General features: G+C 43.7%; 1 long non-coding RNA gene and 1 pseudogene across 2 annotated transcripts; both read left to right on the plus strand.

Moving 5' to 3' along the window:
- Positions 1–1,214: 1,214 nt before the first annotated feature.
- LOC144330129 (uncharacterized) lies at positions 1,215–11,495 on the plus strand. Its single transcript, XR_013396021.1, has 5 exons — positions 1,215–1,379; positions 4,244–4,310; positions 6,152–6,234; positions 8,394–8,525; positions 10,210–11,495. It is a non-coding gene; the product is annotated as an uncharacterized LOC144330129 (long non-coding RNA).
- LOC100428476 (putative uncharacterized protein UNQ9370/PRO34162) lies at positions 1,581–2,646 on the plus strand (annotated as a pseudogene). The gene is made up of 2 exons (XR_013395302.1): positions 1,581–1,595; positions 2,094–2,646. The product of XR_013395302.1 is annotated as a putative uncharacterized protein UNQ9370/PRO34162 (transcript).
- Positions 11,496–13,732: the final 2,237 nt, after the last annotated feature.

Raw genomic sequence — 13,732 nt, forward strand, 5'->3', positions numbered from 1 at the left:
ACAATGTCCCCTCCAAAATGTCCATGTTCTAATCCCTGGAACCTGTGAATATGATATTTTTCACATAGTAAAAGGGACTTTACTGATATGATTAAGTTAAAACTCTTACAGGGAAATAATCCTGGATTAGCTAGATGGGCCCAGTGTAATCACAGGGGTCTTTATAAGAAAGAAAAAGGTGCTGTGACGATGGAAGCACAGAGAGAGAGAGAGAAAGAGAGAGACAGAGAGAAAGACTGGAAGATTCTATGCTGCTGGCTTTGAAGATGGAGGAAGGCGTGTATGGTAAACACACCTGACAGTGATGATTTGAGCATACACTAACAATGACCCTGTGACATGGTTTGGTTTGGGTCCCCATCCAAATCTCATCTCGGATTATAATCCCCACAAGTCAAGGGAGGGACCTGGTGGGAGGTGATTGGATTATGAGGGCGGTTTCCCCCATGCTGTTCTCATGATAGTGAGTTCTCATATGATCTGATGGTTTAAAAGTGTGGCACTTCCCCTTTGTGGTCTCTCTCTCTCTGTCTCTGTCTGTCCTGCTATCATAATAGATGTGCCTTGCTTCCCCTTTGCTTTCCAACATGATTGTAAGTTTCCTGAGGCCTCTCCAGCCATGCGGAACTGTGAGTCAATGAAACCTCTTTCCTTTGTAAATTACCCAGTCTCAGGTAGTATCTTTATAGCAGTGTGAAAATGGACTAATACACTCCATATGGCAGATGCTTCTGAATGTGTGTTCAGAGTCCCAGGCTAAGAAATTCGGGAGTAGCCAACCTGGAGATCCATTCCTTATCTATGAGGGACATCTGAGACTCTGGCCTGGCCCATGGAATGCAGGCTGTATAGGGGATCGAGATCCTTTATTTTGGATAAAATGAAGGTTGCCTGGTGAAGATTGTTAGGGGGAGGGTGCTAAGTGAAAATGCTATATAAACTCCATGCCTTTTATAAGTGGTTGCGGTTCTTCTGCCCAGCCTGCTGCCACTGGACTCTCTTCCCTGTTTGTAAGCTCTCAGTAAAACCCCATGTCTTATTTACTGGCTCCTGGTCTCTTCTTTGGCCTTTTGAACATGGTGTCCTCCCCATTGGAGTCAAATGGGGCTTGGCACAACAAGGTGTCACAAGCCAAGGAATGCAGGTGGCCCCTAGAAGCTGGAAAAGGCAAGGGAACAGATTGTCCCTGAAAGCCTCCAGGAGGAACACAGCCCTGTTGATGCCTTGACTTTAGACTTCTGACCTCCAGACTGATGAGAATAAATAAGGGGTTGTTTTTGTCTATGAAACCTGTGGCGATTTGTTAAGCAGCAATCGGAAATTAATACAGTCACTTTCTTGTTTCCCGTTGGCTTATGTTATTTTCTGCTAAATCCAAGGTATGTGGTTTGTATATTTGTTTGTTTTGGCATGTTCTGCTGCTAAACTATATCAACCCTCTCTTCAGTTTTGCCTTTGGTTCTTAGGATCTCGGCTGGAGCTTTGTCTCTGTGCTTGAAGTTAGGGGCATCAGAGCAATCCTGTAAGTGTGAGGTTGCAACAAACAGCTGCAGGGAGCCAGGTGGTGTGTCTTTAGGGAAATGGCTCCCAACCCTGTCTGCTACTGGAAGGGGCTTTTTTTTTTTTTTTTTTTTTTTTTTAACACGCCCTCTCAATTTTTTGCCTAAAATGTCTCTTTCAAATCCTAGCTTCTGAATTCCTTTCCCACACTTTCATCTCTCCTTTCCATAATTTACTACTCTTTCTACTTGATCATCAGAACATGTTAACATAATACAATCCTTGATACTTGAGGGATCTTCTTTTACCAAGTGCTTTCACATAAATGATCTCATTAAATCTTCCTACCACTGTGCTTGGTGAGCAGTGTTCGGTGTTGAATTAATGACCGTGCCCCTTTTCCACAAAGAAACATATTTTTACTCCCGGGGTTTCCTTATATAAAACTCTAAGGCCCTGGACATCAACAAGGATACACACACACACTCTCACTCACAAATAAGGTATGTAGCTTCTCACCTGCATACACACATTGTGTGGAACTCCTCCGGGTTCAATATGTTAGGAGAGGTATCTTAGCTTATGCTACAAAGACAGACATCACCTTTTTGTAAATTCTAGAGATCCAAGAGGTCCCTAGTTTCTTGATGATCTGCAAAATGAGCTCACCTGCCATGAACAGGACATGCACGGATCACGCAACCCTAGCCATAGCTCAGGTTGGGCTTCGGGTGAGCCTGGCCCAAGGCTGGAAGAAGCAGGAGAGGGCCTGGCAGAGCAGAGGGGACCTTTTTTTCCCTGCTCATCGCCCTGCAGACTGCTCAGCATTTTCCAAACCTCCCCACTGCTCCTGGGGGGGCTTCACATTTGAACATTGTCAGCCCAGAGCTGACACCCAAGCTGACCACAGCCCTAAAGCATGTTGAGTGACTCTTGGACCTGAATTTCCATAGTCTGTACTGAAAGCCACGCCCCATGGCTGCAGTTTACCTCAATCTCAGTTTGCCTTTGAAATCTATTCACAGGCTATCTCTGAAAAAGTCCTTTGGGTTTGGAAAATGGGACTTTGAAAACAAGTCCATTTTTATTGTAGATTCAGGGGGCACATGTCCAGGTTTGTTACCAGGGTATATCGGGTGGTGCTGAGGTTTGGGCTTCTATGGATCCCATCACAGAAAATAGGACTTTTCATTAATAAAGACTCCCGAGGGCTTAATCCAGAGCTGAGTTCCCCATGCGTGCTCAGTAAAGATCTGCTCATGGGAGGGTTACAACACCCATCACCTTCAATTTTCTGTTTTGAAATGGCTTTATTAGAGATGTTCAGATTGCTCTTCTCTGCGCTTATATTTATTTGAGTCCAGGAATCAAATGATGATGTATCTGGTCCCAGCAGCCTAGAAAGGCAGCTCTCCCAAGCATTTCTGAAAGGCTACACTTTACATGAGTCCTAGGCAAACAGAGAGGAGGCCCACCCCACATTACATACACTTCCCGAGGGCTCAGGCCCTGCATAGGCTCTTGGCTAAGATGCTGCTTTCAGAGTTGGAGAGGGGAGCTGTTTGCTGAGTTTTCTGATACTCTTAACTGTTGAACTGGGCAGAGTTGTGGTTTGTTCAGAGAAGAGGCTTGTATTTAGGGAAAAAGTCATGGACAATGAATTTCTAACTAATAGAACATATTTCAGAAAGGCTGTATGATGAAGCGGAAAGAGTTGAAAATTTGGGTTTGGAAGACCTAGGTCTAAATCCTGTTGTCACAACATACCAGTGGTGTGGTCCTGGGCAGGTTACTGTGAGCCTGTTTCCTCACCTGTACAATGGGTATAGTCATAATAGTGATCATAACTTACAGGGTTGTTGGGAACCTTGAATGAAAGAATGAATCTGGCCAGATGCGGTGGCTCACACCTGTAATCCCAGCACTTTGGGAGGCTGAGGTGGGCAGATCACCTGAGGTCAGGAGATTGAGACCAGCCTGGCCAACATGGTGAAACCCCATCTCTAATAAAAATGCAAAAATTAGCTGGGCATCATGGCAGTTGCCTGTAATCCCAGCTATTCAGGAGGCTGAGGCAGGAGAATCGCTTGAACCTGGGAGGCAGAGGTTGCAGTGAGCCGAGATTGTGCCATTGCATTCCACCCTGGGGGACAAGAGCCAGACTTCGTATCAAAACAAATAAAACAAAACCGGGTGGTATGTGCTTGTAATCCTAGCTACTCGGGAGGCTGAGGCAGGAGAATCACTTGAACCCGGGAGGTAGAGGTTGCAGTGAACCAAGACTGCAACCACTGCACTCCAGCCTGGGCGACAGAGGAAGACTCCATCCCCCCCAACAACAACAACAACAAAAATTAATGTGAGGCATCTGAGGCTGGGCACAGTGGCTGTAATTACATCCAGGAGTTCAAAACCAGCCTTGGCAACATAGTAAGTCCCTGTCTCTACAAAAATAAAAAATAAAAAATAAAAAAATTAGCCAGGCATGGTGGCACATGCCTATCGTCCCAGCTACTCAGGAGGCTGAGGTGGGAGGACTGCTTGAGCCCGGGAGATTGAGGCTGCAGGGAATTATGACTGTACCACTGCACTCCAGCCTGGGTGATGGAGTGAGACCTTGTACCAAAAAAAAAAAAAAAAAAAAAAAAAAAATATATATATATATATATATATATATAGGAATGAGTTTGAAAGCACACGGTATCTGAGTTTGTGGCTTCTACTAAGGTTTGTTTTTTTGCAGGTGGGCATAACATCCTCTTTGACCATTTCTGATATGAAACATCTAGTTCAATGTTAGCACAACTCAGGTGAGTACTCACCGACTCAAGAAAATTCCTGATGAATGCAAAATTGGAATTAGGAGCTAGCTATTTGCTTTTCAAAACATTTTTCTGCAGTGCTGTTTTTGATACCCAAATCTCTTAGAGAGTACTGACCAATAGAAATATAATGTCACACAAGTATGTAGTAAAAAATTTCCTAGTAGCTACATTTAGAAAGTAATCGGAATACGCGAAATGAATTTTGATAATATAATTTCATTTAACTTACCGTATCAAAAATATTACCCTTTCAACATAGAATCAATATGGATTGATTAAGGAGATATTTACATTTCTTTTTGGTAGAAAGTCTTTGAAATCCGGTCTGTGATTTATGCTTACAGCACATCTCAATTCAGACACCGAATTTTTACCAGAACTACTTGATCTGTATTTAGAGTTCACAAAATTTACAGTTGAAAAGTAGATTTATATACCCAAGTTGTTCCAAATATATTTAAAGGTCTTTTTTTCTTTCTTTCTTTTTTGAGATAGAGTCTTGCTCTGTTGCCCAGGCTGGAGTGCAGTGGCACGATCTCCGCTCATTGCAACCTCTGCTTGCCAGGTTCAAGCGATTCTCCTGCCTCAGCCTCCTGAGTAACTGGGATGAGGGGTGTGCCACCACGCCTGGCTAGTTTTCATATTTTTAGTAGAGATGGGGTTTCACTATGTTGGCCAGGCTGATCTCGAACTCCTGACCTCAGTGATCCACCTGCCTTGGCCTCCCAAAGTGCTGGGAGTCCAAGTGTGAGCCACTGCGCCCAACTGGTTTTCTAATAATTAAATTGAGTATCGGTTTTTAAATTTAAATTTACTACAATAAAATAAAAATTCTGTTTTTCAAGGGCACTGGCCACATTTCAAGGACTCAACTGCCAAAGTAGCGATTTTATTGGACAGTGCAGCCTTGGGGTGATTAAAATTTGCTCTTGACATTCCTGTCCAGATATCCTATCTAGGGTCTTATCTTTGACAGATATTGAAGTACAGTTGTAAAGGTTAGAACTGCAGCTCTCAGATCTGGGAATCTATTTAAAATACTGATGTCCAGGTCCTCTTTAAGAGAAACTGAATTTTTCAGGTAGGCCCTGAGCATGAGTATGTTTTTCAAAACTTCCCAGATGATTCAAATGTGTACCACCAGTTAAATGCTCTGGAAGATGAATCTGGGGCTAAATCCTTGCAACAGGTTACTCCCTGTTGACTGAGCTGTCTATGGAGACCAGAACAGAAACAAGTTGGGCTTCTGTTACATTTTTTTTCTTTTTAAAAACAACTCCTCTCTCAGAGCTTTTACAAACTTTTAAAAGTTTTATTAGTATTCTTACTAAGTGTGAGAATTATATGAATGCATTTTTAGCTGCTTTATTACTTTATAAATTAAAAAATATTTAGCCTTTGGGTCAGCATTAAGTTGATGTGTTCTTGGGGCTCTTCCCAAGAACATGCTGTTGCCAATTTATTATAAATGTTGAGGGCACCTTTCAGTACTGTGTTAATGCTTTTACTTACACTTTTTGGTAAACTGTATGATCGTAGCGTAGATCATGCATGCCAGAATTATAGCACAGCTACTTCTTGCCAACATATATTGACATAACGGCTATCATTCGATCATGACTCACTGCAGTTGATCAGCCTAATTGGTTTCAGCAACATGTCTGATCTAACTGCAGTTACATCATTGTGGTTGAGTTTGTTTGGGTGAATTTCCTGAGCTATTGTTTTCATGTCTGAATTTGCCAATTGGTCGTTTATATACCTGTCCTAGTTTGCATAGTGTGGGCATTTACATTACTTTATTCATCCACTATTCTTCCTTCCAGAAACCTAACAATAGTTTTTCATTTTACTTATTTAATCAACAAAACTTGGAGGTGCACCACCTACCTTGCTCCAAGGCACTGAGGTAAGTCTGACTGGCAATTAGATTTCATTTAGCTTGCCAGCTCCAGCTGCTGATTTCACCATGTTGAAAAGCATTCTGACTGAATTCACACCCAGGCTCAGTGGGAAAGAAAGCTGTGATTGGAGGAGAGAGTGTGGTCCCGTTGGGAAAATATTTTCTGCCCTGTGCTTGGAGCTGAGGATATAAAGACAATAAGCACTTATTCCAGCAGAGATAAAAAATTAGGAAACCATTCTATGATGTTAGTTTATAGAAAGTTCTATAGAAATACAGAAGAGAAAGCAATTTCTCTTCTGTAGGGGGTGTGGGGGCAATGGGGGTGGGGGATCAGGAGAATATGCAGTTGTCACAAAGGTAATATTTCAAGTGGGTCAGGAAGGAATTGTGGGAATTTGGCAGAAAATGAAGAAGAGCATTTTTTATGTGTGTTTTCATACATTGATATGTTACTATCAGAATAAATGAAACTGATTAATGCCATTGGTCAAGTTTAGGTACATTAATATTTGCACCTCATATAGACCATGCAATCTGTATCTATTTGTGAGAAATTCAAGGCACTTTGCAATTTCTGGCCTGCTTTAATTTTTTTTTTGTTTCATTTTATTATACTGCCCTGTTTTTGCTAAAGTAATGAGATTTATATATATACATAAACTGAGAGGCTGAGATCGCTGCCTGGCACATAGTAGGTAATACATATCTGTTGAATCAATGAATGAACATATTCAGATTACCTATATGTTTAGCGTAACTGGAGATCCTATCAAATGTCCTTGTCTATATATCTGTCTGTCTGTCTGTCTGTCTGTCTATCTATCTTATCTATCTATCTATCTATCTATCTATCTATCTATCTATCTATCTATCTATCTATCTATCTATCTATCACATACATACCCTTTTCTACCATCAAAGCAACTGATTGCTGATGTGGTGATGGAACAACACCAGCAGGCAGGACGATCCTGTTACAACATATTCAGATCATGCTGTTCAGCTCAAGCCCCAGTGGTTTTCCATGTCTGCGAACCGAAACCCTCTTACCCCCTGCTGGCCTCTTCTCTGGGTGCTAAGCCCCTGCCCCCTTGGGCTGAGATCACTGGGCTCACTGACCTTCCCATGACTCAGCCAGGCTGGTCCTTGCCTCCGGGGGTTTGACACTTACTCATTTTCCCCCTGCTTGGAACTCTCTAGCTCAGGATGTGCTCATGACTGGCCCCTTACCTCCTGAAGGAGGTTCTTTGCTTCTCATGGAGGCCTTTCTCATCCGCAAGTTTATTTTTATTTTTAATATTTTTTGAGACAGAGTCTCACTCTGTCACCCAGGCTGGAGTGCAGTGGTGCAATCTTGGCTCACTGCAACCTCCGCCTCCTGGGTTCAAGCAATCCTCCCATCTCAGCCTTCTGAGTAGCTGGGATTACAGCCACACGCCACCACGCCTGCTAATTTTTGTATTTTTAGCGGAGACAGGGTTTCATCATGTTGGCCAGGCTAGTCTCAAGCTCCTGACCGTCCAGTGATCCATCCATCTTGGCCTCCCAAAGTGCTGGGATTATAGGTGTGAGCCACCACGCCCATTGCAGTCGCTCCCCCTCCACCATCATTCCCTGCTTCCTCCTTGAGTTTTCACCAGTGCAGGTGTCACTGATGTCCTACAGATGTTACTTATTTTGTTGATTGTCTATTTCTGCTCCCTCCTCCGAAGGATGTCAGCACCACAAGGGCCAACGCCTTTGTCTGTGGTGTTCTCTGTTGTATCTCTACTGCTGAGAACATAGTAGGTGATGCGTATTTGAATCAAAGAATGAACATATTCATATTGTGTGTGTGTTTAGCATAAATAACTGGGATCCTAGCATATGCAACTTATGCATTCATATTGTATGTATTTTCCACATCATAAACATTCTTTAACATGGTTTTTACTTACCATATCATTTTAGCTTGTGAATATGTAATAATATGTGCTGTGGTCTAAATGTTTGTGTCCCTCCCCAAAATTCATATGTTGAAATCCTAACTCCCAAGGTAATGGCACTATGACATGGAGCCTTTGAGACTGATTAGGTCATGAGGATAAAGCCCTTGTGAATGACATTAGTGCCCTTATAAATGAGACTCAAGGGAGCACATTTGCCCCTTCTACCATGTGAAGACACAGGGAGAAGGCACAGTCTATGAACCAGGAATGTGGACCTCACCACATACTGAATCTGCTGGTGCCTTGATCTTGGACTTCCCAGCCTCCAGAACCATGAGAAATAAATTTCTGTTGTTTATAAGACTGGTCAGTATACTAGACTTTGGTATTTTATCATAGCAGCCCAAACAGACTAAGACATTAGGCTACGCAACTCGCCTGTTCCTAGGTGGTTTCAGTCCTCTGCTGTTCAAAGTCTGTCATGAACTTCTTGTCTATAAGCTCTATGGAAGAGAAGTTCTCCTATTTTATGTGGAAGTGGTGTTGCCGAGTGAAAGGGCATGAATAATTGAGATCTGAATCCACACATCAAACTGTAGAGCCTCATTTTTAGCTGGAATTGCTTCTTTTTGTGATGTTACTTGGTAAGGGGCATGTCCTCAGCTTTTGGGAGGCACAGATTGCATGGGAACTGCTGAAAGGGGACCCGTTGGGTGTACTAGGCCAGTGACTGCATTTATGGGCCCCAAGGCCTTAAGGTGAGCGACAGCAAGTGGAAGGAGGGTGCAGAATGTGGTACTGGGCTGGAATGACTTAGTGGAGTGGGATGAACACTCTGCTCATTCACAACTGGCTTTGGGATTGTGATAGCTTCTAAACATCTTGGAGTACTAACAAGAGCCCTGGACATGAACTGGAATATGCAGGTTCAAATCCCACCTTTTCACTGACCAGCTCTGTGACCCTGAGCAAGTGACTTAACCTCTGTGAGCCCTGTGTCCTCTCTGTAAAAAGGAGGTATGAATGCCTGTGAGAACAGGGTATGGGGAGGGTTCCTGCATAACACTTCGCCCTGCCCATCTGAATAAAAGGCTGCACTCACCCTTCCTAAGGAAGATCACTTCCTGATGTTGCAGTTTGAAGGTGAATTTTGAGCCTAAATTCTCTATATAGTCCAATTCTATTAGTTCCAGGTTCAGAGATCTCAGAAGAGATGCCAGCGATTCTGGGTGTAGACCTCTCCCTCCTTCCCTCCCTTTATCTTCTAAGAGGGGACATTTCTACATCTCTTTTGGGTATCCTGAAAGGTCCATGAAGAGCAGTATGTGGCAATGGTGAGGGCAGTGGGCCCAGCCAATGTCTGTGTGGGCAGCTGAGGTGTGCAGGTGGGCACAGCCAACTGACCTCCCATGAGTGCCAGCATGGTCACGAAGCCTGGCGACTTGTTGATTAAACTGGAGAAGTGCTATTCTTAGTGGTAGGCTGTCATCCAGCCCTTATGAAAAGGGAGAGAAACCACTCAGCCAGGATCTAAAAATACTTAGAAACTGACAACCAGCTCTGGGAAGAGCTTGGACCTGGAGGCTGGCCTGGGAAGAACCAAGTGGGGGAAGACCACTTGGTGGGACTTTGCAAGATCACAGAGCCCATGGCACAAACAAATAGTTTTCTGTGTTTATGGCTCTTCATTATCTATTGTAATTAAAAAAAATTTTGTAAATATTTTATACTAAGAGTAATAATGGTAAAAGCTGCTTTTAGAATACTTCCAAAATGGCAGATGCTGTTCTAAGCCATTGAATACATTCTGTGCTTGGACTCTGCAGTGTCTCTGTGGTTGGGTCAGGTTATTGTTGCCATTTACAGATGAGGAAACTGAGTCTTGGAGATGGGGAATTTGGGCCACTCTAGTTAGCCTGATCACAGAGGCTAATTATCTGGAATGGTCTGGAATTGGCCTTTGGTTTCCACCCCTCCTCTTTGGCAGCTCAGGGTTGCTTGGTGTTATTTTCCCAGTTGTTAACGAGCTGCTTTCTTTCAACTTCTCCAGGGAGAAAATCTTGGTTGCTGGACCTCTCAGGAAAGCTCTCAGTGGTGATTTGACTTTGGGCTTCTTTGTGGAATTTATGCCTCATGTGCAGTTAAGCACACGGTCAGGTTTAAGGAGGCCTGTTTCAGTTTGCGTAGAGATGGAGCTCTCTTTCCACCAGCCGGGAAGAAAGAGGCATATGGCGGCCTCATTGCTTGTGGATTGGCTCAGCACCAGAAGGCACTATTCCTTGTGGATGATTAGCACAGATGCCTGAACATGGATGCTTTTTATTTTAAAGCCATGTTAAATATGTTTATTGGCTTTAGCTTTATTTGACCCAATTTGTTGTTCCCTCCTGCATGCTGGGCACCTAGCGTGGTGGAAGGCTCAAAGGCTTTAGGACTACTCTGCATGGGTTCAATTCTAGCTCATGAGAGTCCCCAGTGACACAGCTACTATGTAGGCATATTCATTTCTGTCCTTTTATATTTTTATTGTAGAGGTTCCTGGAAGAGACAGAAGATGATGGATAGGCCGGTTTCAGGCTGCCGTCTTGAACTGGAAGTCTGTATCTCCCAATGCAGTTTGGATTTCTTTGGTTCTGATATTTTTATTTTATTTTATTCTGATATTTTATTTATTCGATGTTTTTTTTTCTTTGAGACGGAGTCTCGCTCTGTCTCCCAGGCTGGAGTGCAGTGGCTTGATCTTGGCTCACTGCAAACTCCGCCTCCTGGGTTCATATCATTCTCCTGCCTCAGCCTCCCGAGTAGCTGGGACTACAGGCACCCACCACCAAGCCCGGCTAATTTTTTGTATTTATTTATTTATTTTTTTAGTGGAGACGGGGTTTCACCGTGTTAGCCAGGATGGTGTCAATCTCCTGATCTCGTGATCTGCCTGCCTCGGCCTCCCAAAGTGCTGGGATTACAAACATGAGCCACCACGCCCAGCCTATTTATTTGATTTTTTAAAGAGATAAGGTCTCACTGTGTTGCCCAGGCTGGAGTGAGTGGTGCAATCATGGCTCACTGTTACCTCAAGCTCCTGGGCTCAAGCCAGTCTCCCACCTCAGCCTCCTGACTAGCTGTGACTATGTGTGTGCCAAGATGTGTGGCTATTTTTTTTTTGGAGAGATGGTGGTCCTGCTGTGTTGCCCAGGGTGATCTCAAACTCTTAACCTTAAGCAATGGTTCTGATAATTTTTTACTGACAGGTTCTGTTTTATAGTTATCTTGTTGCCATTGCCACTTCGAATTCTATGTGGAAGGGCCTGGGGACAAATAAATAAATAAATAGCCTAAACAAACACCAAAATGGTGTCAGTGGTTTCTTAGTCTGCAAAGACTGCTTGCTACAGCAATACCCCTTTCCTAGTAGAAAGGGAAGGGAAAGAGGGAGGAAGAGAGGAAGAAATCTTTTGCCAATGCTGATGACAGCAGTAAGTCAAAGTCTCAGAGCAAGCCCCTTCTCAGTGTCTCAGTGTGAAAAAGTGCTGAAAAGATGGGACATAAAGTGAGATAGGACAAATTGAGGAGGCACAGGGCATCCCGTGGGGTCCACTCCCACCCTACCAACTTTCTGCTTTGTTCTGCATGGTCAGAGCTGTTGTTGATAGTGGTTTCAGTTGTTCGCCATGTAATCTTGTGGAGCACTTTTTGTTTAGAGGATACTGACTTAACAAGCCCAAAGTAATCAATGGTGGTTCTCTGCAAATCAGCCTGGGAAAATTCTTCATAAGCCCCTTCTCTCACTGGGGACCCCCGGGCAGAGACTGAAAAACTGGGGCCAAGTTAAAGACAACCCCTATCAGGGAGGGGAATATTATCCTTGGGTCCAGCTGCAAAGGGCACCACCGGGCTGCCATCTTTGGAATGTACATTTCTCCCTGAGTTCTGCCATCTGTAAATGCCTCCTTGCATGTGTACTCGCCTGCTTTTATCCCTTGCTTCTCAAAACTGTCAGAAACTAACTGCCTCCTGGGTGAAGGCCCAGCAGAAGAGGACAGAGACCAGGCTAGCTTGTTATTCTAGAAAGAGGAGAGAAGCACGGCACAAAAGTCCAAAGGCCTGTTCTATGAAGTGTTGGCTAAATGAGGGGAAATAATGCAGACACCTCTCGCCACCCACAGCTATGTTAGTGGACGTAAGAAATGACTGTTTCTAGGTGATGTCTAAGATTTCTTTCCCAAGAAGTAGGAGAAAGTCTCCGAAATAAAAGTAATGTAGTCTTGAAGAGTTTATGTATCAGCTGACCTCTAGCTCATTAGAGTCCCTGAGGACGCAGTTACTATGTAGGCATATTCATTTCTGTCCTTTTATATTTTTATTGTAGAGGTTTGTTGTATAGGTTTCACATAGCAACCTATAGGTTCCAAATATGAAAAGCACCGATTAGGCCGGGTGCGGTGGCTCACGTCTGTAATCCCAGCACTTTGGGAGGCCGAGGTGGGCAGATTACCTGAGGTCAGGAGCTCGAGACCAGCCCAGCCAACATAGTGAAACCCCGTCTCTACTAAAGCTACAAAAATTAGCCAGGCATGGTGGCAAATGCCTGTAATCCCAGCTACTCAGGAGGCTGAGGCAGGAGAATCCCTTGAACCTGGGAGGCGGAGGTTACAGTGAGCTGAGACCACACCATTGCACTCCAGGCTGGGTGACAAGAGTGAAACTCTGTCTCGAAACAAAACACCACCACCAACAAAAAACACAAAGCACCAATTAATTCAGGGCATTTAGGCAGTTTACAGATTAAAGTGTTAGGATAGTTGGAAATATCCAAAAAGCAGTAGTCTGTCACTCAGCATGTCTGTTCTCTTGGCATCTTCAATCAAGTTTATCTACTTAGAAAATGTGTTTTCTGTGGAGAGACATGAGATAAGGCCAGTGGGGCAGGAATATGGCCAGCTGTTGATGACTGGGACTTTTTCACTTTGCTGGTTTCTTTGTTCCTTCTCTCCATAGGCTTTCTGCTCTTACCTCATCTTTTGCTTTCTTTTCTCTAACTCTCATAGAAAAAGACATTTAAAATCATACTCAAGCATCTTGGAGAAGGGGTTTGCTTATACTTGGCAGGTTGTTGCTTCCTATGTCTGAGACAAAAGAAAAGGAGGCTTTGAAATGTCATGAAATGTCAAGGAAGGTTTCCTGGATGTCAAGTAGCTGTTTCCTCACACCACGGGAATGAGTGAAGTGTAGAAGAATCAGAAACATACAGATTCAATTTCACTGAAAACCCACACGTGGCTTTAAAGTGTTGGGAAAATATGCCTAGGGCCAAGTCTGATGTGGGTTTAAAAAAGAATGCAGACATGATGGGTGGCAATGGAAAAGTCTAGAGGCCACTGGGTGTATCTGCTCATTCTTCACCACGATTCTGGGGTCATACATTCCTCCTGGGATGGCTAACGCCAGGACCTGTTAAAAGGGCATGTCCAGAAACACAGACCAGGAGGATTTACAGAAATGAGTGCAGAGGAGGGAGTGCCTGTCTCTTGGAACATTCTGGTCACATCAGCAGAGCCAGAAGAATACTTCTAAGA

The sequence above is a fragment of the Macaca mulatta genome, chromosome 7, assembly GCF_049350105.2.
Source record: "Macaca mulatta isolate MMU2019108-1 chromosome 7, T2T-MMU8v2.0, whole genome shotgun sequence".
Lineage (NCBI taxonomy): Eukaryota > Metazoa > Chordata > Mammalia > Primates > Cercopithecidae > Macaca > Macaca mulatta.